Source organism: Helianthus annuus, chromosome 3 (genome assembly GCF_002127325.2).
Source record: "Helianthus annuus cultivar XRQ/B chromosome 3, HanXRQr2.0-SUNRISE, whole genome shotgun sequence".
Lineage (NCBI taxonomy): Eukaryota > Viridiplantae > Streptophyta > Magnoliopsida > Asterales > Asteraceae > Helianthus > Helianthus annuus.
Window position 1 is genome coordinate 72,817,711 of NC_035435.2, and position 26,385 is coordinate 72,844,095.

Below are 26,385 nucleotides of genomic sequence, written 5' to 3' on the forward strand. Positions count from 1 at the left end.
CCTGGTCTAGTAGAAAAAAATTCCTACCCAGTAAATAAATAAATCCGAGTGTGTTTTCTTTCCTGTTGTCCTTTGTACAAATTAGTATGCAATAAAACTTCAATGTTTATTTGTTAAACTTTGTTCCAAAGTTTTAACTTAGCATTTTTGTGCATTTTGCATATATGCTACACAACATGAGTGAGCTATCTGAAGCATTCCAGAATCTCAACCTCTACCCAGTACCAATTGAAGTCTCCCACGACTTTACTGGATATGTTGCTGACATAGAGGAACCTCTGGAATTCCAAGCTCCACCGCTGGAAAAAGCAAAATCTAAAAAGAGAAGAAGATATGTCGGATGGAGGAAAGTACGCAGGAGAAAGCCAGCCACTAGGAAACTTCCTAAAATAGAAAACCCTGTGAGCAAAGGAAAAGAAATAGAGACCGGAGAGAGTTCTAAACCAGCAGAGATAGAAATAAGGGAAGATATTAAGCAAAAGGGAATCGAGATCAGAGAGAGCTCTAAACAACCTGAGGAGATCACATTTCAAGACGAAATAGACCGTCTACTGTCAAATTGTGATGTCATAGAACCTGTCAACAATAATCTCTACTCTTACCCTGCCACAGCCCAACTCCCAATAAACCTAGAACCAGCTATTCCAGACCCACTAATCCACACACGACCTTTAGGCCAAATGGAAGAATGGTGGACAAATGACTGGCAATTCCAAAATATGATCAACAGTCCTTATTCCTTCCTTCCACAGTTTGATCCAGAACCTATCCCCAATCCGCCAATGAGCTATGAAAACTTAGCCGAACTTCGACAGTTTGGTGAAGAACTGATAGGAACGGGGAATAGGATCCGGGAAATGGGGGAACAAATCTCCTGGAAGTACGACGAGAGGGAGCGCCACAACTAAACCGCCAGTTGATCAAAGAATAGTGGAGTTGGAAAGTTTGTTTGTATCATAACCATAATAGTAAAAATTTAACTCTGTAAAATGGGAAATAAAACATTGTAAGATAAACAGAGTGTATTGAAGCATATATAATCTATAAAACAAAATAGAAGTCGAGGCATCGACAATTTTGGTCATAAATGTGTGTTGTAAGATTTTATGTGTTTATGTGTGTTTATTTTGTTATCAATAATTAGATACTAATAATTCCTACCAATACTCATTAGCAGATGGAAAACGCTAATAATGAACCAGTTAATGAAGTATATCAATCTGAGCAAAATCAGGAAAATCAGTATATGACTAGGCAAGATATTGAGAACATTGTTGCTCAAGGGATAGCCAATGCTATTCCAGAAATTATGGCTGCTGCTCAAAAACCTGCCGAACCACAACAATTAATCCCTAGTAAACGTACTTCGGAAGATAACGGCAGTAACAGCATAAATGGAGGCGGCAATCATAATAATCAGGAACCACGACATGCCCCACTCCCTAAGAAAATGAAAGCTGCAACGCCTGGTTGCACTTACAAAGAATTTCTTGCCTGTAAACCAGCAGAATTTGCAGGTAATGAAGGGGCAACTGCAACACTGCGTTGGTTAGAGAAAACCGAAGCAGTAATTGCAATAAGTAAATGTGCTGAAGAAGATCAAGTGATGTATGCGTCAAATCTGTTCAAAGAAGGGGCGCTAGAATGGTGGAACACAGTGCTACAAGCAAAAGGAAGAAGGGTGGCCTATGCGATGAATTGGGAAGAATTTAAGAGCCTTGTAGAAAGAAAATTCTGTCCCGAATACGAGAAGGAACAAATGGCCAACAAGTTTCTGAGTCATCGTATGATAGGCGTAGACTGTCGAGGATATACTTCGACATTCTTCGAATATGCGAGAGTGGTACCTACCCTGGCTTCGCCAGAACCGGTATTTATTTCGCGTTATATTTAGGGATTAATCGGAGAAATCCGTAACATTGTTAAAGCTGCGAGACCACGCACTATTGACGATGCTGTGGAATTAGCAAATACCCTAACAGATGAACTGGTACGCACAAGAAAAGAAGATCGAAAGAAGGAATTAGCTCAGAAAATTACCCAAGGATTTCGTACGGGTAATAATAACTGTTTCAAAAGAAGAGGAACAGGGCAATCCTCAAACCCGTCGTTCTGCAGGAATTGTAAAAGAAAAAATTTTGGAAGATGCAATGCAACTTGTAATTTTTGCAAATCGGTAGGACATAGTGAAGAAAATTGCAAAAAGAAAACCATAATCTGCTTTAACTGCGGAGAAGCAGGGCATTACAAAACAGAATGTCCTAAATTGGTTAAAACCACAGATAATAAAGGCAAACCAGCTGAAGGAACAACCAAGAAGAACGCCCGAGCATTTCAATTAACTACTCAGGAAGCCGAACTGATTCCTGACGTCATAGCCGGTACGTTTTTAGTTCACGACGTTTATGCAAAAGTATTATTTGACTCTGGTGCAAACCAAAGTTTTATCAATACTTCATTCTGCCAAGCTCTTAACTTACCCTTAACTACCCTTAGGCAGATCTTTACAGTCGAAACGGCAGATGGAAATTCTGTTAATATAGATAAGTTCCTGCAAGCAGGAAAGATAGAACTTCTAGGCCATAAGTTTTCTGCAAACCTGTTACCTATGAAATTAGCCGGATTCGATGTAGTATTAGGAATGGATTGGTTGGTAGCCAACCATGCCCGAATCCTTTGTGATAAGAATTCCGTAGAAATCCGTACCCCCACAGGAGAAGTAATTTTAATTATAGGAGATAGACCTCGAAAGCCAATGAAATTCATTTCAGTAATGAAATTGGCTAGTTATTCAAGAAAACAAGAGATGGTGTATATGATTTCTGTAATCATTAACGCTAAAAGTAAGGAACTCCAGGATATCCCTATAGTCTCAGAATACCCAGACGTTTTTCCAGAAGAATTAACTGGGTTACCACCTGATAGAGAAGTAGAGTTTAGAATTCATCTAATTCTGGGTACTACACCAATAGCCAAGGCACCATATCGATTAGCACCCACCGAAATGCTAGAATTGAAAAAGCAATTAGACGAATTACTAAGCAAAGGATTTATACAACCTAGTTCATCCTCTTGGGGAGCACCAGTGTTGTTTGTGAAAAAGAAAGACGTATCAATGAGAATGTGTATCGATTATAGAGAGCTGAATAAGGTTACAATTAAGAATCGATACCCATTACCTAGGATTGATGATCTTTTCGATCAATTGCAAGGCGCTAGGTTCTTTTCTAAGATAGACTTGCGCTCCGGATATCATCAATTAAAAGTACAAGAAGAAGACATACCTAAAACTGCTTTTAAAACTAGGTATGGACATTATGAGTTTACAGTCATGCCCTTTGGACTAATAAATGCCCCAGCAGCATTTATGGACATGATGAATAGAATCTGTAAACCATATTTGGATAAATTTGTAATCGTTTTCATTGTCGATATAATTATTTATTCCAAAAGTCAGGAAGAACATTGTAAACACCTGCATGCACTCTTAACTTTGTTAAGAAAGGAAAAGCTTTATGCCAAATTCTCGAAGTGTGAATTCTGGCTGCAGGAAGTACAATTTTTAGGACACATGGTGAATCACGAAGGAATTCACGTAGATCCTGCTAAAATAGAAGCAATCACCAAATGGAAAGTTCCACAAACGGCTATCGAAGTTAGAAGTTTTCTAGGCTTAGCTGGATACTATAGACGATTTATTAAGGATTTCTCTAAGATAGCTATGCTTTTGACTAAGCTAACTTGTAAAGCAGTTAAGTTTGAATGGGGACATAGACAAGAAGAAGCTTTTAAGATTCTAAAGCACAAATTGACAAATGCTCCCATTTTAGCTTTACCTGAAGGAACAGAAGATTTTGAAGTATATTGTGATGCTTCAAAATTAGGATTTGGATGTGTGTTGATGCAACGCAAGAAGGTAATTGCGTATGCCTCTCGGCAGTTGAAAAAGCACGAAGAAAATTATACGACTCATGACTTAGAATTAGGAGCCATAATTTTTGCCCTTAAAATCTGGAGACATTATCTGTATGGAAGTAAGTTTACCGTTTATACAGATCATAAAAGTTTAAGGTACATATTTGGGCAAAAAGAGTTAAATATGAGGCAAAGAAGATGGATGGAAATCCTAAGCGATTACGACTGCGATATCCAATATCACGAAGGAAAGGCGAACGTAGTTGCAGATGCCTTAAGTCGTAAGTATCATGAAAAGCAAAAGCGAGTCCGTGCCCTTAGATTAAATCTACAAATAGATTTAATGAAACAATTGAAGAACGTTCAGGAAACAGCAATCAAGGACGATTCTGAAGGAATGAAAGGTTACCTAAAGGAATTAGAGCAAGGAAAGGATGGAATTTGGAGATTCCACAAGAAACGAATTTGGGTACCTAAGCAGGGAGAATTAAGAAATAAGATTTTAGAAGAAGCTCATAAATCTAGGTATACTGTACACCCAGGAAACAATAAGATGTATCAAGATTTAAGGAATAATTTCTGGTGGATAGGAATGAAAAAGGATATAGCTGAATACGTATCTAAGTGTCTTACTTGTTCACAAGTTAAGGCTGAACACCAGAAACCTTCAGGATTATTACAACAGTTAGAAATGCCTGTATGGAAATGGGAACTCATAACAATGGATTTTATTACTAAGTTACCCAAGACCAGAAAAGGTAATGATGCAATTTGGGTAATTGTGGATCGACTAACCAAATCAGCTCATTTTCTACCAATGAAGGAAACCTTTAGCATGGAAAGGCTAGCCAAGTTATACGTAGATGAAGTAGTATCTTTACATGGAGTCCCACTCTCCATTGTATCGGATAGAGATAGTTGTTTTACTTCCCATTTCTGGACTAGTTTCCAGGAAGCAATGGGAACCCGACTAAATTTAAGTACTGCATATCATCCTCAAACAGACGGACAAAGTGAAAGGACAATACAAACCCTGGAAGACATGCTCCGAGCATGTGTAATTAATTTTGGTGGTAATTGGGATAACCACTTACCCTTAATTGAATTCTCCTATAATAATAGTTATCACTCAAGCATCGAAGCTGCTCCATTCGAAGCACTGTATGGACGCAAGTGCAGAACTCCAGTTTGTTGGGCAGAAATAGGAGAAAGTCAATTATCAGGTCCAGAAATTGTACAAGAAACCACAGACAAGATAACTCAAATCAAGGAAAGACTGAAGACGGCTCGAGATCGCCAGAACAGCTATGCCGATAATCGCCGCAAACCACTAGAATTTCAAGTCGGAGATAAGGTACTTTTGAAAGTCTCTCCTTGGAAAGGAATAGTACGATTCGGTAAGAAAGGAAAACTAAGTCCAAGATACATAGGACCATTTTCAGTAATGCAACGAATCGGACCAGTTGCTTATCGCTTACAACTACCAGAAGAACTAGCTGGAGTACATGATGTATTTCATGTATCCAATCTCAAGAAATGTTTATCAGACGAATCCCTGGTAGTACCTCTTCAAGATGTGGAGGTAAATGAAAAGTTAAAATTCATAGAGAAACCACTGCAAATAGAATACAAGAAAGTCAAGTTTCTCAAACACAAGCGACTAGTGCTAGTCAAAGTCAAATGGGATTCAAAGAGAGGACCAGAATACACTTGGGAGCTGGAATCAGAAATGAAGCGGAAATACCCTCATTTATTCCAGTAAATCTCGAGGACGAGATTTTTCTTAAGGTGAGGAGGATGTAACAACTCACACTAAAATTAATACTTAGTAGATTAATTATCTATTAAGGAAACCCTAATTGAGAAACCCAAGTAATTCTGCATAAACCCTAAAATTTCCGGAACAATCAGAATCAGGATCAGGTCCCCTAAAACTCAGGGGGGGTAAACCCTAGCTGATAATTATCCTCCGAATACGTTGTCTAAATTGAGATTCTTAAACTGTCGACTCACCAGGCCTATACCAGTGACTAACCTACCCTACCCTAAATGGACACCCCAGGCGATACGCGGCACGTGACACGGATTCTTCCGCGACTAGCGGGAGGCGCCAATTTTGGGTATAAATAGAGGGGCCTGGCACTTGCATTCTGTTGATTGTTCGACGTTAAAATTCAAAATATACTACGAGATATTAGCTGATTACTATAAAACACACACAAATCACGAAGTGCTGCCGCAATCAGGGTAATAACTCGATCGCTATTACGATTCAACGTCCGATCGATTGAAACTATCCAACGATTGTTTAAGTGCTGCTCAAATTGAGTTTATACTTTGTTATTCATCGTGATTTCGACTTGAATGTTTGAGTGCTGTTCGAACTCGGACTATACTCTGTCATTCGTTGTGAATCCATTGAATTATTAAGTATTGCACTTTGTTAATCGTTGTGAGGGTTTAATCTCGTGAATTGACGTAACTGCTGAATTAGTTACTAACCCCGTTTGTGTGTGCATTGTTATTTAAATTAGGCTAGAAGGCTAATCAGTAAAGCTTATACTCTGCTCGTAAAATCTGCAATGTGAGTCATTCTCTTTTTATCAATTGTTTTACAAAACTCCAAGTTATTTTCTAAAAGTTATAATTACAGGGATTAAGTCTTTGTAATCACCAAATTACAGCCGGTATGTGGGGTTTTGTATACATTACTTGATAATCTTCACCATTGGGGCAGCCAATGGGTGATATGACCATAATCACAGACGCCATTGGACAGGTGGGCCAATGGGTCGAGTGACAAAGTACCGTGGGTAGTTGGTTTGATATCAGAAACATTGTAATCGCTCTTAATACTGTGAATTATAACAAATGTGTCATTTTAGTAAAATGAATGATTCACTCAGTATTTCCCCGCTGACAAAACCTTTTTCAAACATGTTTCAGGTGATCTACTGTGAGCAAAGAAAAGTGCCATGAAGCACTACCAGCTTAGAAAAGTGGCTCAATATAAATAAATAAAGAAACATGTTTTGAGAAATAAAGATTTCCCAGTGAAATCAGCTTATTGTAAATTATGGGATTTTATCCCTAAAAACGGGCAGTTTGAAATATTGATAGATCCTGTTTTAAAAAGTCTTCCGCTGTCGCCTAAATTGAAATACCACAGGATTCCTGTCCCCCGGCACCTGAAACGGGTCAAACCGGGTCGGGGGCCGTGACACACGGACATCCGTGCACTTCTTCTCCGCCTCGATGGTTCTGGAGGCGATGGCTGTTCTGGCGCTGATGGTGGCGGCGGCGTGACCGCCTGGAAATGTGGGTCCTCGGAAGGGACCTGCTGGTGTGGTGGCGAGTTGCGGGGAGGGGGAGTATACTCCCACTTATACATTCTCCATCTTTCGGCCCAAATATCAGGGCCCTGTAAGGTGAACCATGAAAATATGATCCGCTAGAAATCTCGATGAGATGCGTCGGTGTCCCTGATGGCTACATCTCAGGATCTGGATCATCGTCCACATCCATGTTCTGGTACTCGGGAAAATGGTCAGTTGGTCCCAAAGGGTTTTGGCCCTCTGGTTCTTTGATTTGGTTCATCGGGTTGAACCAGCTCTGAAAGTAGGGTGTTGGGTTCTGGAAGGAATGGTGTGAACCTGAACACTGCAAAGGAATGTAAGAATGGTGCGAGTTATTGGGCTCGTCTTCCTGCTGCGGCCCAAACGAGTGATGGTACGATGGTGAGGAGCTAAGCGAGACAGAGCATCTCGCAGGCTCAAGGTAGGTCCTCCAGTCTTCATGAGGGCTTGATCCGAGTGATACAGAGGGTGTGCGCCGGTGAGATGGCCTAGCTTCATGATCGTTCCTAGTTACTATCGGTGCTTTTCCTCGTCCTCCACGTCCTCTCACTCTTGGTGGCATGTTTGCTTGTAATCCTGTCAAAACAAGAGAAACAACAAAAAGATATAAACCAATTAAGATTAGGATTAATCCTAGGTCTTTTTCCTAGACTCGGAAGTCAAGGAATGTGCTACTGTGTCATTGAGATAAAACACAAAAGGCTAGTGTTTAATTCACTCAATGTTGGCTCTGATGCCAACCTGTCACACCCCGATATTTCCACGTATTACCAGTGGGCCCGGTGGGGAGTATCGTGACGTAGTTGATATCATCATAGTCAATAATCACAGTTTAAATGCACAGCAGAAGTCTTGGAAGAAAATATTAATACAAACCGAAATGCAAAGTATAAGTAAATATTATACAAATGGTTGTAAGTGGATCCACAGGCGGATCTAAAACAGAAAATAGATTATACAAACTTGCAAGATTCTTTATTTAGTACTCAGGAGCTTCCAGCCATTTCGCTTAGTACCTATCACTTAGTCTTTTTGAAAAATACGTCAGTTTACACTGGTAAATACAATTAACTGACTCTTTTAAAAACATTTATGAAAATTGATTTAATTGCACATGGCACAAATCTTTTATAACTTGGGATAATTATATAAAATAATTGTGACAACCCGAGTTTTCAAGGTCTCTACTCGACCTAACTTAGTACTTATTTGCAAAGCGTATTTATATATATATATATATGATGTGCAATATAAGTGTGTATGTTAATAATATGTTTGGTATTAATATTATGTTTGTATATTAATAAAAAACAAAATGGAGCCTTAGCCGAAAACGCCCACCCACCCAACGGAAACACATGTTTGACGAAAACCCTGTTTTCGCCACCCACCCAACGAAAACACTTAATGTTTTCGTCGACTTCATCAATTTCGCCAGGAATGGGATTTCGCCCAAGGGTGTTCGGCAGGCCCAGTTGTATTTTCGATATAACTTATGAAATCGGTTACGTTAGAGCACCTATAAAAAAACCCTAAGGACTCTCTTGCTAGTCCTCTATGCGACGGCAATCAGCGACATCATCTCCATTCCCGAAGCGTTCCAGCTCACTGCTCGAACACTTATTACATCTCGGTTAGTTCGTATTATTGTTAATCGTACATGATTTCTTGGTTGATCGATACATGTTGTATATGAATATCCACTTCGAGAGATTCTATGATTACTGGAATGCATGTTCATAGTTTGTGAGTGGGATTTCGTGTTGTTATTAAAACTCTATGTATGATTTCTTTGGTGTATTTGAATGGATGATAGATTGCAACATGATGTAATTAGTGTAACGTTGATGATCTGTTATGCTGTCAAGAGGAGATGATGAATCCAGTAACAGTTAGGGTTATCTATGAATATGATTGGTATCCATTCATTTGACTACGACTAATATTTTTGTATGATAGAGATGATGATAGAACTTTGTAACCGTTAGCGATGACTAGGGTTCTTGTTAATCACACCAACTTGTTAGTGAGCGCATGATGATTGAATGATTTTATGATTGGATCGAGTTGAATTGCTCTGATGATGATTAGGGTTAGATGAAAACATAGAGGTCAACGAAATTACTAAGTGATTTCGCCATACCATAACCTCAACGAAAACCCTTGGGATTTCGTCGCCCAAAGGGGTTTTCGCCACTAGGTGATTTCGCCACATATAGTTTCAACAAGTGTCCCCTGTTACGTATTTAACGTTTTTAGGTTAAGTATGAAAACTCTGTTATGCTTGTTACTCTACTAATATGATAAATCTGTTGGCATGATAACTTGGTTAGTATGTAACTCTGTTAGTTATTAACTCCATTAGTTGTCAATTCAATTAAACATGTTAACTCTATTAACTCTGTTAAACTCATTAACCCTGCTAAGTTATGTATGTAACACTGTTAAGCATGAAACACTGTTAGTTTATTAAACCTGTTCAGTATTAACTCTGTTAACTTAGTAAACTCAATTAGTTTATTAATTCTGTTAGATGTTAACTCTGTTAAATATGTAACTCCGTTTTATATGTTAATACAGTTAAGCTTGCCAACTCTGTTAAGTGTATTATTGAATAATTATGATAGATCAAACTGCAAAAGACATTATGTGAAACATGAATTGTATGAATGTGATTAATTGTCGTGTGATACATGATGTTAACTGCCAAACACGCTCCGTGATATTGATTGCATGCGAAACATTACGAACTTGAACTGATTGAGTATACGTGCACACTATAGGACTTGACTGATTTCTTGTGTGCACAAGTAATTAAGCATACCGAGTAAAACGTGCGGGGCATGGACTCTAACTTACCAGTAGCAGACTCGCTCCGTTCAAACTGGAAAACTGAAGGAAGAGGAATCTTCAAGTTGAACCCGTGCGGGGCATGGAGAAGCAACCTTTGACTAATCGGACGATACACGCTACTACATGAAACGAATGTGGGCCTCATTACATGGCAACAGTAGGGAGCACGTGTTGAGCAAGCACACTAGCTTCGACATTCTAGCCGACTGGGTTTTGATGAGAGGCATTAGGATTTATAAACTTTGTACTGGAAATCGGACATGAAGGCTCATCTAGTTAACTATGTGAACGATGGATCGACTTGTGAAAAGTCAAGGTGTAGCATCAGTAACCAGCAACACTCACATGGAAAAAAAACAGACTGCCATGGATTTGGTCGATAGTCTACTTACAACTCGAAACAGAAACGACATCACCTGGATACTCATTGTTTGTCTTGCACAACCAGCACACTCTCTAGCCATCAAGGGAACGAATAAGTTTCTACACTTGCAGTCATCTATCTAAAGGAAGTGAATACTAGGCACGGGGTGCCAACCTTCATTACCTCTAATCGCGACCCACGATTTGCATCTGATTTGTGGCAAGCGGTGCACAAATCCTTTGGCTCGCATTCAGACATGAGCACATTATATCATCCACTGACGGATGGGCAGACTGAACGCACCATCCAAACTCTTGAAGACATGCTTCGAGCTTGTGAAATCGACTTTGGCAACGGTCGGAGAAGACACCTCCCTTTAGTGGAACTCTCGTATAACAACCGTGGCCACACCAGCATTCAGGCTACTTCGTTCGAGGCATTGTACAGACAAAGGTGCCAATCATCTCTTTGTTGGGTAGAAGTCAGAAACGACCGAATCACCGGCCCAGAACTTGTCATACACACAGTACAGGAGATTGCTCAGATACGACAACGAATGACGGCAGTTCGTGACCGCCAGAAAAGCTACGCTATCAAGCGCAAGAAACCACTCGAGTTCCAAGCTGGGAATCGAGTACTATCTAAAGTCTCACCTTGAGAAGGTGTACTTCGTTTTGGTATACGAGACGAAACTCAAACCGCGATATGTTAAACCGTTCGAAATCATCGAGAAAATAGGCAAGGTGACCTATAAACTGAACCTACCAAAGAACTCAGTAGAGTTCACAACGTATTCCATGTGTCAAATCTGAAGAAGTGTCTGTCAGATGAAACCCCCACAGTTCCTTTTAAGGAGCTCACCACCGACGATCAGTTGCGATTTGTCGAAGAACCAGTGGAAACCTTTGACCGGGAGGTCAAGATCCTCAAACGCACCAGAATACCTCTTGTTCGAGTTCGTTGGAACTCCCGTCGTGGCCCAGAGTTTACCTGGGAACGAGAAGACCAAATTAAACTCAAGTATCCCCAGTTGTTCGGGAACAGTGCAACCACTACTGAGGCTAAAGCTACTACAAAATTTCGGGACGAAATTCCAAACCAACGGGGGAATGATGTGACACCCCAGGAAAACCAGGAAACAACACAACACAACTAGCTTCCTCAGTAACCACGTGCTAAATTTTGGGACGAAATTTCTTTCAAGTTGGGGATAATGTGACAACCCGAGTTTTCAAGGTCTCTACTCGACCTAACTTAGTACTTATTTGCAAAGCGTGTTTATATGTATATATATATATATATATATATGATGTGCAATATAAGTGTGTATGTTAATAGTATGTTTGGTATTAATATTATGTTTGTATATTAATAAAAAACCAAAATGGAGCCTTAGCCGAAAACACCCACCCACCCAACGAAAACACATGTTTGACAAAAACACTTGTTTCCGCCACCCACCCAACGGAAACACTTAATGTTTTCGTCGGCTTCATCGATTTCGCCAGGAATGGGCTTTGGCCCAAGGGTGTTCGGCCAACCCAGTTGTATTTTCGATATAACTTATGAAATCGGTTACGTTAGAGCACGTATAGAAAAACCCTAAGGACTCTCTTGCTAGTCCTCTGTGCGACGGCAATCAACGACATCATCTCCATTCCCGAAGCGTTCCAGCTCACTGCTCGAACACTTATTACATCTCGGTTAGTTCATATTATTGTTAATCGTACGTGATTTCTTAGTTGATGGATACATGTTATATATGAATATCCACTTCTAGAGATTCTATGATTAGTGGAATGCATGTTCATGGTTAGTGAGTGGGATTTCGTGTTGTTATTAAAACTCTATGTATGATTTCGTTGGTGTATTTGAATGGATGATAGATTGCAACATGATGTAATTAGTGTAATGTTGATGATCTGTTATTCTGTCAAGAGGAGATGATGAATCCGGTAACAGTTAGGGTTATCTATGAATATGATTGGTATCCATTCATTTGACTACGACTAATATTTTTGTATGATAGAGATGATGATAAAAATTTGTAACCGTTAGCGATGACTAGGGTTCTTGTTAATCACACCAACTTGTTAGTGAGCGCATGATGATTGAATGATTTTATGATTGGATCGAGTTGAATTGCTGTGATGATGATTAGGGTTAGATGAAAACACAGAGGTCAACGAAATCACTAAGTGATTTCGCCATACCATAACCTCGACGAAAACCCTTGGGATTTCGTCGCCCAAAGGGGTTTTCGCCACTAGGTGATTTCGCCACATATAGTTTCAGCCAGTGTCCCCTGTTATGTATTTAACGTTGTTAAGTTAAGTATGAAAACTCTGTTATGCTTGTTACTCTACTAATATGATAAATCTATTGGCATGATAACTTGGTTAGTATGTAACTCTGTTAGTTATTAACTCTGTTAGTTGTCAATTCAGTTAAACATGTTAACTCTATTAACTCTGTTAAACTCATTAACCCTGCTAAGTTATGTATGTAACACTGTTAAGCATGAAACACTGTTAGTTTATTAAACCTGTTCAGTATTAACTCTGTTAACTTAGTAAACTCAATTAGTTTATTAATTCTGTTAGATGTTAACTCTGTTGTAACTCCGTTTTATATGTTAATACAGTTCAGCTTGCCAACTCTGTTAAGTGTATTATTGAATAATTATGATAGATCAAACTGCAAAAGACATTATGTGAAACATGAATTGTATGAATGTGATTAATTGTCGTGTGATGCATGATGTTAACTGCCAAACACGCTCCGCGATATTGATTGCATGCGAAACATTACGAACTTGAACTGATTGAGTATACGTACACACTATAGGACTTGACTGAATTCTTGTGTGCACAAGTAATTAAGCATACCGAGCAAACCGAGGTGAATTCACACTCTTACCGAGGCATGGGATTCCCGGTGGGTTGGGAATAGGATTTGTATGACTACCCGTACTTTCATCACTACTAGACTACTTACTACCGTCCTCGGTTTGGGAAGGACAGCAGTGTTAAAACCTACGTACTACTATCCTCGGTTTGGGAAGGACACCAGCGTTAAACCTACGTACTGCTACGTACTACTGTCCTCGGATTGGGAAGGGCACTTACGTAAAACCTACGTAAACTCAAACTTACCACTGTCCTCGGATTGGGAAGGACACCTATAGATACAACTAGTCTAGTACCATACAACATGGGAAGCCCGCACTTATTATTGTAAAGGTTTGGGAAACAGGGTAAACTGGTAATTCACATAGGAAGCCCCCACTATCTATGGATATGTTTGGGAAACAGGGTAAACTGGTAATTCACATGGGAAGCCCCCACTATCTATGGATATGTTTGGGAAACAGGGTGAACTGGTTAATCATATTTCAACTATGGGGTAAACCCCACGGCAAGTAAGCCAACTTAAGACAAACTATGTCTTCGTAAGCAACTTAAAACGAACACCCAACTGTGAACTCGCTCAACTTTGTTGTTGACTCGTTGTTACATGCCTTACAGGCCTTTAGGTGCATATCAAGGGAACTTGCTGTCTAAGAAGCTGGAGTGGTCATGGGTCGAGTTACAAGGAAACGCATCGCAAGACTAAAAGCTTATACATGTGGTTCATAAACACTTATCGAGTTAAATATGCTTCCGCTGTAAACTGTGATATATGTTGTAACGTTGTAACACCTTTTGTTAGTAAATGAAAGTTTTATTTAAACATACTCATGAGTTCAATGTGATTGGTGGCTAAGATCCTGGTCAGTCACGCCTCCAAGCGGTGGTACTCCGCATGTGGATTTTGGGGGTGTGACAGATTGGTATCAGAGCCATTGGTTATAGTGAACTTGGTTTTAAAAAGGGGAAAATGTTTTTGTAAAACTAGACTAAAACCGGAAAGTTCTGAAAACGGGAATACGACCATGACACTCAGCTCCAGATTGCAAGGTTCGTCTTTCTTATACTCATTGTACTACATAACTAGTAAACACCTACATACGATACTGCATGTGATTGCACGATTAGCACAACAATATGAATCCATGTACACTTGCACGTGTTATGTGACTGATAGGGTGGAATTTCCCTAAACCTTCGCGACTTACACTTCGTAATGCTCTTTGTTGCTACCCGAGTTTGAGGAACCATTTGACATGAGTTAGGAGGAGCTAAGACGAGCGTGCAAATCACAATATTATTGTGGGTGTACACATAATAATACTGTGGGGTGCATGTGAGTCCCAGTGAGGCTTAACAAGTGGAAAAGGGGTTTCGTCCCGTTATTTAATCAATATGAAACATAACCAACCTATAGGGGTCATAGCAGTAATTGTTCCCTACTCAAACTCAACGTGAACTTTTCAGTTATCTTTGAATCCTTTCGAAACTCGATGCTATCGAGTGTTACCTGAACACCCATCTGAACATCTAGCGAACCATGTAGAATGTTAGGTGCTTATACGCACGTCCCTGAGTTGGATGTCCCAACATCGAATGATTAATCGATACCATTCTTACTCCTCCTCGTTTGCTGAAACTCATGTATTGACGTCTCCGATCCCGAAGTGTGATCACTCCTTCAACACTCCCGCAACATACTGTGTGTTACTCGAACCACTTACAACATCGATGGACAGGAGGATGAGCGTAGCACTTTACCGACCCCAGTACTTTGACGGGCCTGATTACCAGCAATGAGCACCAGTGAATGGGCTTCAATCAAATCCTTAACCTTTGTCAGCGACCCATGGGAGTCAACTCTTACGAATCAATCGAGGCATAAGTGGTGATAATTGACCTTAGTGTGGTATGCATAACAGCCAGCACAGTGAGTAACGCTTTAGGACGTGGCTCAGGACGTGAAAAGATGGACTATCATGGTGAAGAATCGTAGGGCTTGTTTCGAGCAACGACATTGGAGTCAGCAGTCAAAACGACAACAAGGTGCTCGTAACTCTAGCTTTCAGTAAGGAAATAAAGGATCCTACATCATGAGTTGGTCGTAGTTAATTTAAGAGGTCAACGATCAAGGGAACAACGGCAGTACTTGGAATTTTTGTAATGAAAACAGCAATACCAGAAGTAATGCTCTTGGAAAGGCAGTTAGAGTTGCCATGGGCGACGCCAAGATTGTAACAACATGGTGGCTTACACATTCTTAGTAACAAACCGCTTCGTCACTGTTTTGCTCATCCCTGATACTTCTTGAAACCGAACCTTCAGTGGAATCGGTAGGTGTCAAGCTCACTGAAACCTCATATGATTGTTGGAATGCAAACTCGACCTTGTGGGACAAGTGTTCGACGTCGACCAACCTTCTACTACTCTTGCTAGTTTTGATGCAGTGGTCCGTATGGATTGGTTATCCAGATATCGCGCAGATACACCCAGCGAGGAGAAAACTTTGTGTAGAGAATTGTTATCTGACCTAACACGCCAGAGTGGCACAACGGTTAGCTCCATTTCAGCAACGGAAGCTAGAAGCGTCTACGGAAGGATTACCCCGCAATGATCGCACTCAATACTGATGTCAAGGCTAAGGAAAGAAGGAGCGAGGATCCACCAATTGTTCGTGATTTCTCCCTAAGTACTACCAGAAGAACTGAGGTTCTGGTCTAAAACATTCAGTAAAAACATTTATTTTATCATATTACATTAGTAAGATATTATACATATGTGAGGTTTATCATTTATGGCCAAACTATGCACCGTAGTGGCATTTTGGTCATTTCACATATGCTTTTAGGGACAAAATTGGAAGTCTGAGTTCAAGACTTATAGTTACTGTTAAAGTATTAAAATTCATTTATCAAATCAGTAGGTAAAAAGTCTTAGGTGTTAAATATGGTATTAAACCATACTATGCACCTAGTTATCGTAAAAGTCGGTAATTGACGATTTTTGAGACGTTTATGATATTCTAAAGTTTTGATCAGTCTTTAATGTTGAAAATATTTTATTTAACATATGACATCAGTAGGAAAAGGTTTGGTATGCAAATCATATGTTAAACTCATTTTATTAACAAAATGGGTATTATCGTCATTTACCGATTTATACGAGAACTCAATGATATGGTCAGTTTATAATCTGACCAAAAATTCCATAAGTCCCTAAAAATAATATCAAAACAGTAGGTAATGGGTTTGGTGTCAAAATTTGGGTTTAAACATGATTTATGCTAAAAATCGTAATTTAATTAATAAAAAGTTCAGTTTTACGATATTGTGCATAACTTTAGTTTGAGACCAGAAACTGATGTCAAATTTATTTGACATACTTATATATCAGTAATAAAACTTTTTGTCCTCTCACATTTTCCAAAATCTCGTTTTTATAACATAAGGGCATAATAGTCAATTTTTAAGCATTTAACGGAAACATGCAAATGATCTCTGATTTCTAAGGGACCATGTAGTATGACCTCAGAGGGTTATACTAACATATGATATGGTCACAAAGGAACCCTAAGGCACAAAGAAACTAAGCTAAATCAGGTCGGAACTGAAAATCAAAGCAAAAGTCTACTTTTGCGACTTTAGGTTACGAACCGATCCTAATACTCAGAATTGTCGAGTTGAACATCTCTAAACATGTTATTATATTATTTACCAAGTTATTTAAGTGATAAAACGTATTTTGTAGCTTCTACATTATCAGTTATGAATTAATTTATAAAAACTGACTCGTTTGACTTTTCTGTTCGTTACTTTGACCCGATAATTGACTAAGTAAACGTGATAATTAGGAGGTGCCTTATTGAGGGATTATCACCTACTTAATAACCAACACATAGCCAGTTTAATTCGAATAATGGCTGGACCGTTAGTGATTAATCACAAAGTCAAAATGTAATTACGATACATTTGACTTTCGGTCATTAAGCTAATAAAAATTTAACTACAGGAGCCAAGAACACTTACAAAGGTCCTTAGCACGAAGATTAAACTTAAGAGAGCTTCCTTAATGATTAGGATGCTCTAGAGAATGCTCCAAGGCTTGAACAATTGAGAATGTGAGAAAAAAAGAAGTGTACAAGTGAGGAAGCTGCCCAAATGCACCTATTTATATTAATGAGGACTTCACCAGATCATCCCAGTTGTTTTATGATGTATCCAGATGAGAACAAGTGTCCCTAATGGTTTTAGAAACCATCAAACAGTCCCTTGTTTCGAGTTTATGAGAGTATAAGGCTGAAATGGGGAAGAAACATGTAGAACCTGCACCTTTGCATGTTTTCTGTCAACAACAGACCGTCGCGTTGCACGACGGCACACCTGTTTTGGGGTCGCGCTGCGCAAGCCCTATGGGGGACCAGTTTTTGAGTTTCAAACTGTAACACCTTGAAAAAATTTCCTGTCCAATAAAATAAAGACACGTGTCACGTGGGACAAACGTGTCAGGAACCCGGGTCAAATAAAGATGTATGGTAGGATTTAAAAAGGGCATCATGTTATTAAAAAATACCTCTGAACGACCCTGGGGCGACATGTTATTAAAACACCTCTGAGCGACCCAAATTTATAAATCCCAAGATCTTTAAATCGTTATGATAAACATCTAGCCGGTTGTTTCTAAATAAATAAAATTCCATCTTTTATATGGAAATTGGATTATTAAGAATGCTACTTTAAGAGGAATCCTGAATTTAATCCTTGTAAAGGAGTTGGAAATAATTTGATTAAACAAGATCATAAATTGTGAGAATCCAAGACTTGTTCTTGGTAATTCCGTCAATTCCATCTTCCCACATGAATCCAAGACATAGTAAAAACATGTAAAGGATATACAAACATGCAATGACTGAGCAAGAAGGTCCCACAACTGAAAAAGATGGCATGGATTCGGACTTGTATGATTGCATGGTCAAGGCTTGAAAGTTCGTAAATTTTTGTCCTCTGACCCTCGGTTATGGACCGTAAGGGTCATGGCTTACGGTCTGTAAGGTGCATACCTGGGCGATTTCAGCAAAGGTCGGTTACGGACCGTAACTGTTTAAGCATACGATCCGCAAGAGGAGCTTACGGACCCCAAGAGCTTAGGCTTACGGTCCGTAAGGCTGTCGCTGGCAGCAGGTTTTGGACAGCTGCCTGTTCAGCCTGTTACACCGACTTAAAGGGATGGTATTCGAAACCAGGGACTTGCTAGGCAGTATTTAGCCACATAGGGGCACCTGGAACCATCTCACATCAATTGTAGGGTCACTTGGCATGATCTTGAGCCATGAGGTGCACTATATAAGAAGCTTGAGTTGTGACCATTTGGACTTGCTCACTTGCATTCTTGATTCAAGCACCTTGGAGCTTCTCTGGACAGCAACCAAGATTTCCTTAAGTCTCTAATCCTATTTAGGACCATTGTAAGTGATCCTAATCCTCTTTAATCCATTTTAGTTTAGTTAATTAGCTAAAAGTCAAACCATCGTAATTAAGGTTTGACTTCGGGATTAGTCCATAATTACTCAGTAATATCTCGAATTAAAAGTACCTATGAGTAGGTAATTATGTGGGTAACAAACCCTTAAAAGGGTATTATCAGATTCCCATTCTAACCATGTTAATTGTCGAGTCAAAGTATACTTTAAAAAGTCAACAGAATGCTTAAATCCAAATTAACTCATAATTAGCAATGTAGGATACATGCAACCTGTTTGATCATTAATATAACTTGGTAACTAATGTAAGAACATGTCCCAACATGTTCAACTCGACAATTTTCTGTTTAGACCCGGTTTGGAACCGAAAATCGCATAGTTTGACTTTCGCTTTGACTTTCAGTTCTGACCCGTCTTAGTCAAGTTTAAGATTGCCTTAGAGTTTCTTTTGGACCTAGTAACATGTTAGTATAACCCTCTATGATTATACGGCTTAGTTCACTAGTTGTCTAATCATTATGCGAATTTCCGTTAAATGCCCATATGTTGACCATTATGCCCAAATGTCCATAAAATATGATTTTTGAAAATGTAAAAGGGTAGACATCTTAGTTACTGAATTATAGACTTGTAACCAAAATTGGACATCAGTTTGAGGTCTAGATTAAGAGTTATGCTCATTAGCGTAATTAGAAGCTTTCTTAGTAATTAATTAGCATAATTAGCATGTAGCCTATCTAAACCCTAATTTTTACACAAAACTTTATACCTACTGTTATAAAATGATATTTCGGGATTTTTAAAGATTTTTATTCAATTTTGGGCTGAGCATAACTTAGTATTCTAAGCTTAATTCGGCTAATGCCGGTTTTGCCCTTTTGGGCTATAAAATGAGTTTTATAAATCCTTTTGACCCCAAACCTTTTTCTACTGATTTATTATGTTAAAATAATTATTTTTAGCCTTCTGGAATTATAAAAATATCAGCTTTTCTTTGAAAACCCGGAAATGGCTCCAAATCGCTTTTTTAGGCATTTTTATGACATAGTCTATGTCAAAACTAGTTTATATGTATAAGAGTCAATACCTACTGATATATTTAGTAAAATTATATATTATAATAGTAAACTAAAGTTTGAAACTCAGATTTCCAATTTGGACCTTTTAGGCTTATGTGAAATTACCAAAATGCCCTTTCGGTGCATAAGATGGTTATAATTAATAAAATTCACATATATTTGATACTATACTGTTATAACATATTAAACTAAGTATATTTTCTGATTTATTCAGATATACAACTCAGGTTACTAGTTTAACTCTTTTATACCCTTTTAAATGACCAAAATGCCCTTATGAGGCGTAATTTGAGTTTAAAATCATTTGGGGAATAATAGGACATATCTTACTGATATTACAACATATTTGATGCATATAATCTCAGAAACTTGTATATGATTTATATGGTTACCCGTTACGCATTTTTGCATTCGGATCGGCCTATGTAACTAGTTTACACATATTAGCCGAAACGGGTCAAACCATATCATCTTTGTTTCAAAATCCAGAATGTGGTTAGTTTACCCATATTATACAAGTCTCCAAACTTGTTGGGTCTAAATCACATTCCTTCCCGGTTTTCGCCTTTCATGCGATTAAACCGCATTTATTCTTGAAACTAACCGGTCTAAGCTTAGGCTATTTCAAAGACCCATTAGGATTCTAATAGGTTATTATAAACCTTCGTTCCAGAATAGGAGACCCAGTAAAAGACACTTACATTTTCTTATTGTGGTTTATATTTGCTCAGGTAAATACTTTTAACTTATTTTCCCTTATACGGGCTTGGGGTACGGTATATAATGACCGTGTCCCGGATATCCTTGGCATCATTTACGAAATGGCCACGACCTTGACACGCGGGTGTAGGCGTACACCCGACAATGTGTCCATATTTATTAAGGTATAACCGTTGGTTTCCCGCCACGGATTTATACTATGTGGTGTGTCAATTAACCTTAAACCCGGCACGAACCGGGCGACTGAACGCATAACGAACATGTAATTCTTTTACAAGATTAGATTTGATTAATTGTCCCCAAGTTATAAAAAGTTTTGTGCCATTTGCATTTAAATCAATTTTTAAAACATTTTCAAAATGAGTCAGTTAAATTGTATTTACCAGTGTAAACTGACGTATTTTCCCCAAAAAGATTAAGTGCGAGTTCTACACGTAATAGGTTGGCTACTCCTTAGCATCGTTAGAGTCTCGCAAGCTTGGGATGCCATTCATCTGTTGAACAATTTTCCGTTTTATATTGATCCGCCTGTGGATCTATTTCAGCTACCATGTGATACTGGATATTACATTTTATATGGTTGAAATAAATCTATTTTATTCAGGGGCGGATGTAAAGAGGAACAAGGGGTAGCCTCCGCTACAGCTTGGTCGGAAAATTTTTGACGTTTTTAGTGTAAATTTTGGAAAAATTTAACGTTTTTTCGATTTCGTTACCGCCTATTTATAAAACGTTACCGCTTGGTCAGAATCCTAGATCCGCCACTGATTTTATTGCTTTCGCTGTGCATTGAAATTTGTGTTGTTTGACTATGATGGTATCAACTACGTCACCATACTCCCTCACCGGGCCCACCGGTGACACGTGGAAATTAGGGGTGTGACAAGTTGGTATCAGAGCCAACACTGAGTGAATTAAACACTAGTCTTTTGTGTTTAATCTCAGTGCACAAATTGCACATTCCTCGAGTTTCGAGTCTAGACATCGAACTTAGGACAAACTCTGTTTTTGTTTTGTTATTTGGTCTTTTATTTTTATATATTTTGGTCGTTATCTTAACCATGTTTGCAGGTCAAAATGCCGCCGAGATTTCTGAGAGGACGTGGCAAAGGCCCAGTTACGGGTCATGATCATGAAGCCGGGCCCTCACACCGGCGAACGCCTTCCATCACCATGAGTACTAGCCCGCAGAAGCCATGGAGGCTCTACGTTGAACCGGGGAGGCGGTCAGTCTCCCTTAGTTCCTCACCTTCGTATTTGCATTCATTTGGGCCTCAATCAGAAAACGAGCCCAACAACCAACCACCTTCTTTTATACCTTTGCAAAGATCGAACTCACACCATTCCTTTGACAACCCTTCACCTGTTTTCCAGAGCCGGTTCAACCCGGCTAATATCTTCCAAGAACCCGTGGGTTTTAACCCACTAGGACCTGAGGATCACTTCTCAGGGGATCACGCGGACGACATGGACGAAGACACGGATCCCGTGGAGCCTGCGTCCGGAACTCCGAACCACCCCATTGAAATCTCCGATGGGTCGTCTTTCCACGGATCACCTTATCGTGGTCCTGACAGTTACCAGGAGAGGTTCAAACAGTGGGACTGGTATTTCACCCCGTCCGAGCACTCGTCTCCTTATCAGCAGCAGCAGCAACAGCAGCAGGATCCTTTTGAGGATCACCAATTTGTGGCAGTCACTCTGCCACCACCACCACCAGTGGAACAGCAGCCGCCTTCGGAGCCACCGAGGCGGAGAAGGTCAAACGCACGGATGTCCGTGCGAGGAGGAGTCCGCATCAGCACTCCTCAACCCTCGAGTGGCAGTCATTATCCGCCACTCCAGGAAGAAGAAGAACCACAGATGGGAGGTCCATCAAACCCCATTCCTGAGGTCAACTCTGCGCCTATGGCGCCACCAGTGGGTTTTGATATCCCAATACCTGCATACGCCGGTTCAGCGGCGTATAACCCCTTTGAGCTGCCGGCGCATACCCATTACAACTATGCTGACGTAGATCCATACCAGGAGGCATGGGACTACAATGCTAGTCACCCAGAGGGACCCTATGGTGGTCTTTGGACGACTGGTTACCCAACTTATGGGTACCAGCGTCCGCCACCTCCTCAACCTCTGTACCAGCCGCCGCAGCCACAGTTGATCCCGCCTGAGCGCCAGCAAGAGGTCCTTGAGAGATTGGACCGATGTGAACAGGAAATCCGAACAGAGCGCAATAACACTCATGGCTTCTTCAAGGGATTATCAGATTTGATCAAAGGGAAGTCCAAGAGAAGGGGTCATTGAAGACCTTTTTGGTTGTTTATTTATTTTAGTTATAATCAAGTCCCTGCGTGGACTTTTTGCTTCAGTACTCAGCCCCCGCGTGGGCTTGTCATTTTGTATTCTGCCCCTGCGTGGGCATGTCTTTTAGTTATCCCCTGCGTGGATTTGTTTTGTTATTTTTTCTGCTCCTGCGTGGGCATTTATTTTCGTAAAAGTCCCGTTTAGGGCGAATGATGTACTTGTTTAAATAATTTATGAGATGTTCTAGTTAAATTTTCATTTATTTATTATTGTTAATTACGTGCATAAAACATGAAAAAAATGAATGAAAATAATTCAAAGATCTACCATCATATTAAAATGGTAAAATCTAAAAAGGGACAAAGACCTAGCCAAAATTATCATAAAACAAGGCCAAGATGGTAGTTCCATAGTTAGATTAAGATCCAAATTAACATCTCAATTTAGGACTATCCTGCGTTAATTATTAAAGGAATCTAAGAGGTAAAACCTAGCCTATGTGTTGTTGCAGACAGGGCCAAGATGGTAGAACCCACATAATAGATTCCAATTATTGTTAACATCTGTTAGTATGTTAACATTCTTGGCAAACTGTGAATCAGTAAAGTCACACAGGCCATCCTTTAAAAAGGGTTAATTTAAATTCCCTTAATTATATAACCGCTCCTTGTGGACGAAGTGCCTGTGGGCAATAATTAAATGTCCTCTGGGACTAGGGACAGTGGTAGCTTAAGACTCCCTGTCAATAACAGGTAACGAACTGTGGTTCAAACCTGAATACCGGGACTTTGTAAATTACTGGTTCATAATTGAATTAAATTGTCCTTGTGACTAGGCCTTATGTGCTATTATTAATATATTTTAGGGTAATAATAAAGATCCTAAAATTTTAACAAATTAACCTAAAATGGCAATTTAAAACCATGGTTAATAGAATATAAAAATACTGTAAAAGCCTCTTAATATAACCTTGCCCATTAATTCCTTATGTAGCAATTGAAGCTACATGGCCGGGTCGGATGAAGTAAATAGCCATCCGGTGGAAAACCATGATAACGCCAGAATACAGTTGACTGGTGCGGAGCTGAAAGCGCTTGTTGATGATGCGGTTACAAAGGCCTTAGAACGGCAGTACAGTGAGTACAGTGGGACCCATAGTAGAACCCTATCTACACCACATGCTAAGCCAAAGACGCATTCTGAGGCTCACAGCAAACCACCACCTACCCCACCTAAGTCTAAGAAGGATGAGTCTAAGAAGGATGATGACCGACATTCTTCAAATGAAAGTAGTATTCACCCCAAGAAGATTGTGTTTGATGATGCCCCACGTGCTAAGAGTTGCACGTATAAATATTTTGTGTCTTGTAAACCCCGGGATTTTACTGGGGAGAAAGGGCCAGTAGACTGGATGACTTGGCTGGATGAAATGGACATTGTTGTGGACATTAGTGGTTGTGCTGAGAGGGATATGGTAAAGTTCGCATCCCAGTCATTTAAGGGTGAAGCCCTAGCATGGTGGAGGTTATTGATCCAAGCCTCTGGAAAGGTTTCCTTGTACAACATGTCATGGGAGCAATTTGTTGTTCTTATCAAAGAAAATTACTGCCCTCAGCATGAGGTTGAGAAGATAGAATCTGATTTCCTATCGCTGGTCATGAAGAACCTGGATTGCCAGGCGTATCTCACAAGTTTCAACACCCTGTCCAGATTGGTTCCGTACCTCGTGACCCCGGAACCCAAAAGGATCACACGTTTCATTGGGGATTTGGCCCCAGAAATCAAAGCTCGCGTGAAAGCCTCTCGGCCCGCTACTTTCAGATCCGTAGCGGATATATCTCTGTCCCTCACCCTGGATGCAGTGAGGCAAAGATCATTGAGAAATGCTAACTCAGAAAAGAGGAAACGTGAAGATGATAATTCACGTCGGTCAAACAAGAAGCACGGAGGGAACCGTGACCACAAAAGGGGTCTGAGACCAAGAAGGGTGATCTGCAGTCGGGCGATAGGCCCAAGTGCAAAGTTTGCAAGAAGCACCATTTCAGGAGGTGCAGGTATGAACAGAAATCCCAGCCTAAGGCATGTGGGATTTGCAAGTCCACTGAGCACAGGACTCTTGGATGCAAAAATCTGAAAGATGCAACTTGTTATATTTGCAATGAAAAAGGGCAAATCAAAACCAACTGCCCAAAAATGGTGGAAAAGGCCAAAGATGGGAAGAAGACCAACGCCAGGGTCTTTCAGATGAATGTTCAGGAGGCCATCTAGAACGATAATGTCATAACCGGTACGTTTCCCATTAATGATGTTTTCGCAAGAGTATTATTTGATTATGGAGCAGATAAATCCTTTGTAGATAATAAGTTTTGTGAGTTATTAAGATTTCCTGTTAAAGCCTTAAGTGTGAAATATGAGGTGGAATTAGCTGATGGAACCATGGAAACAGTTTCGACTGTGTTAGATGGAAGTGTCATATGCATTAGGAACCACTCTTTTCCTTTATCCCTGTTACCCTTTAAGTTAGCCGGTTTCGATGTAGTGTTGGGTATGGATTGGTTATCGCATAACCAAGCCCAAACTGTGTGCAACAAGAAACAAGTGGTGATCAAGACTCCGTCTGGAGAACCACTTACCATTCAGGGAGATACTCAACATGGATTGCCTGAGCAAGTGGTTATGCTAAAGGCATCCAAATGTTTGAAGAAGGGTTGTGTCATTTATATGGCACAGGCATCCATTGGTGAGGAAAGACCCAAGATTGAAGATATTCCAGTCATCTCTAACTACCCTGAAGTTTTCCCTGAAGAACTACCTGGTTTGCCACCAGATAGACAAGTGGAGTTCAGGATCGACATCATTCCAGGAGCTGCACCTATTGCAAGAGCACCATATAGATTGGCACCAACAGAAATGAAGGAATTGAGGACGCAACTAGATGATCTGCTAGCCAAAGGTTTTATTAGACCTAGTTCGTCTCCATGGGGAGCGCCAATCTTGTTCGTCAAGAAGAAAGATGGTTCGATGCGTTTGTGCATCGATTACCGTGAGCTTAATAAGGTCACTATAAAGAATAGGTATCCCTTGCCCAGGATCGACGATCTATTCGATCAGCTTGAAGGAGCGAGCTACTTTTCCAAGATTGATCTAAGGTCAGGCTACCATCAATTGAAGGTCAAAGATGAAGACGTACACAAGACTGCATTTAGGACTCGTTATGGTTATTACGAGTTCCTAGTGATGCCTTTTGGGCTCACTAATGCACCTACCGCATTCATGGATCTCATGAATCGCGTCTGCAAGCCTTATTTGGATAAATTCGTCATCGTCTTTATTGACGACATCCTCATCTACTCGAAGAGCCAAGCTGACCATGAGAAGCATCTTTGATGTATTCTCAAGCTGCTTCATC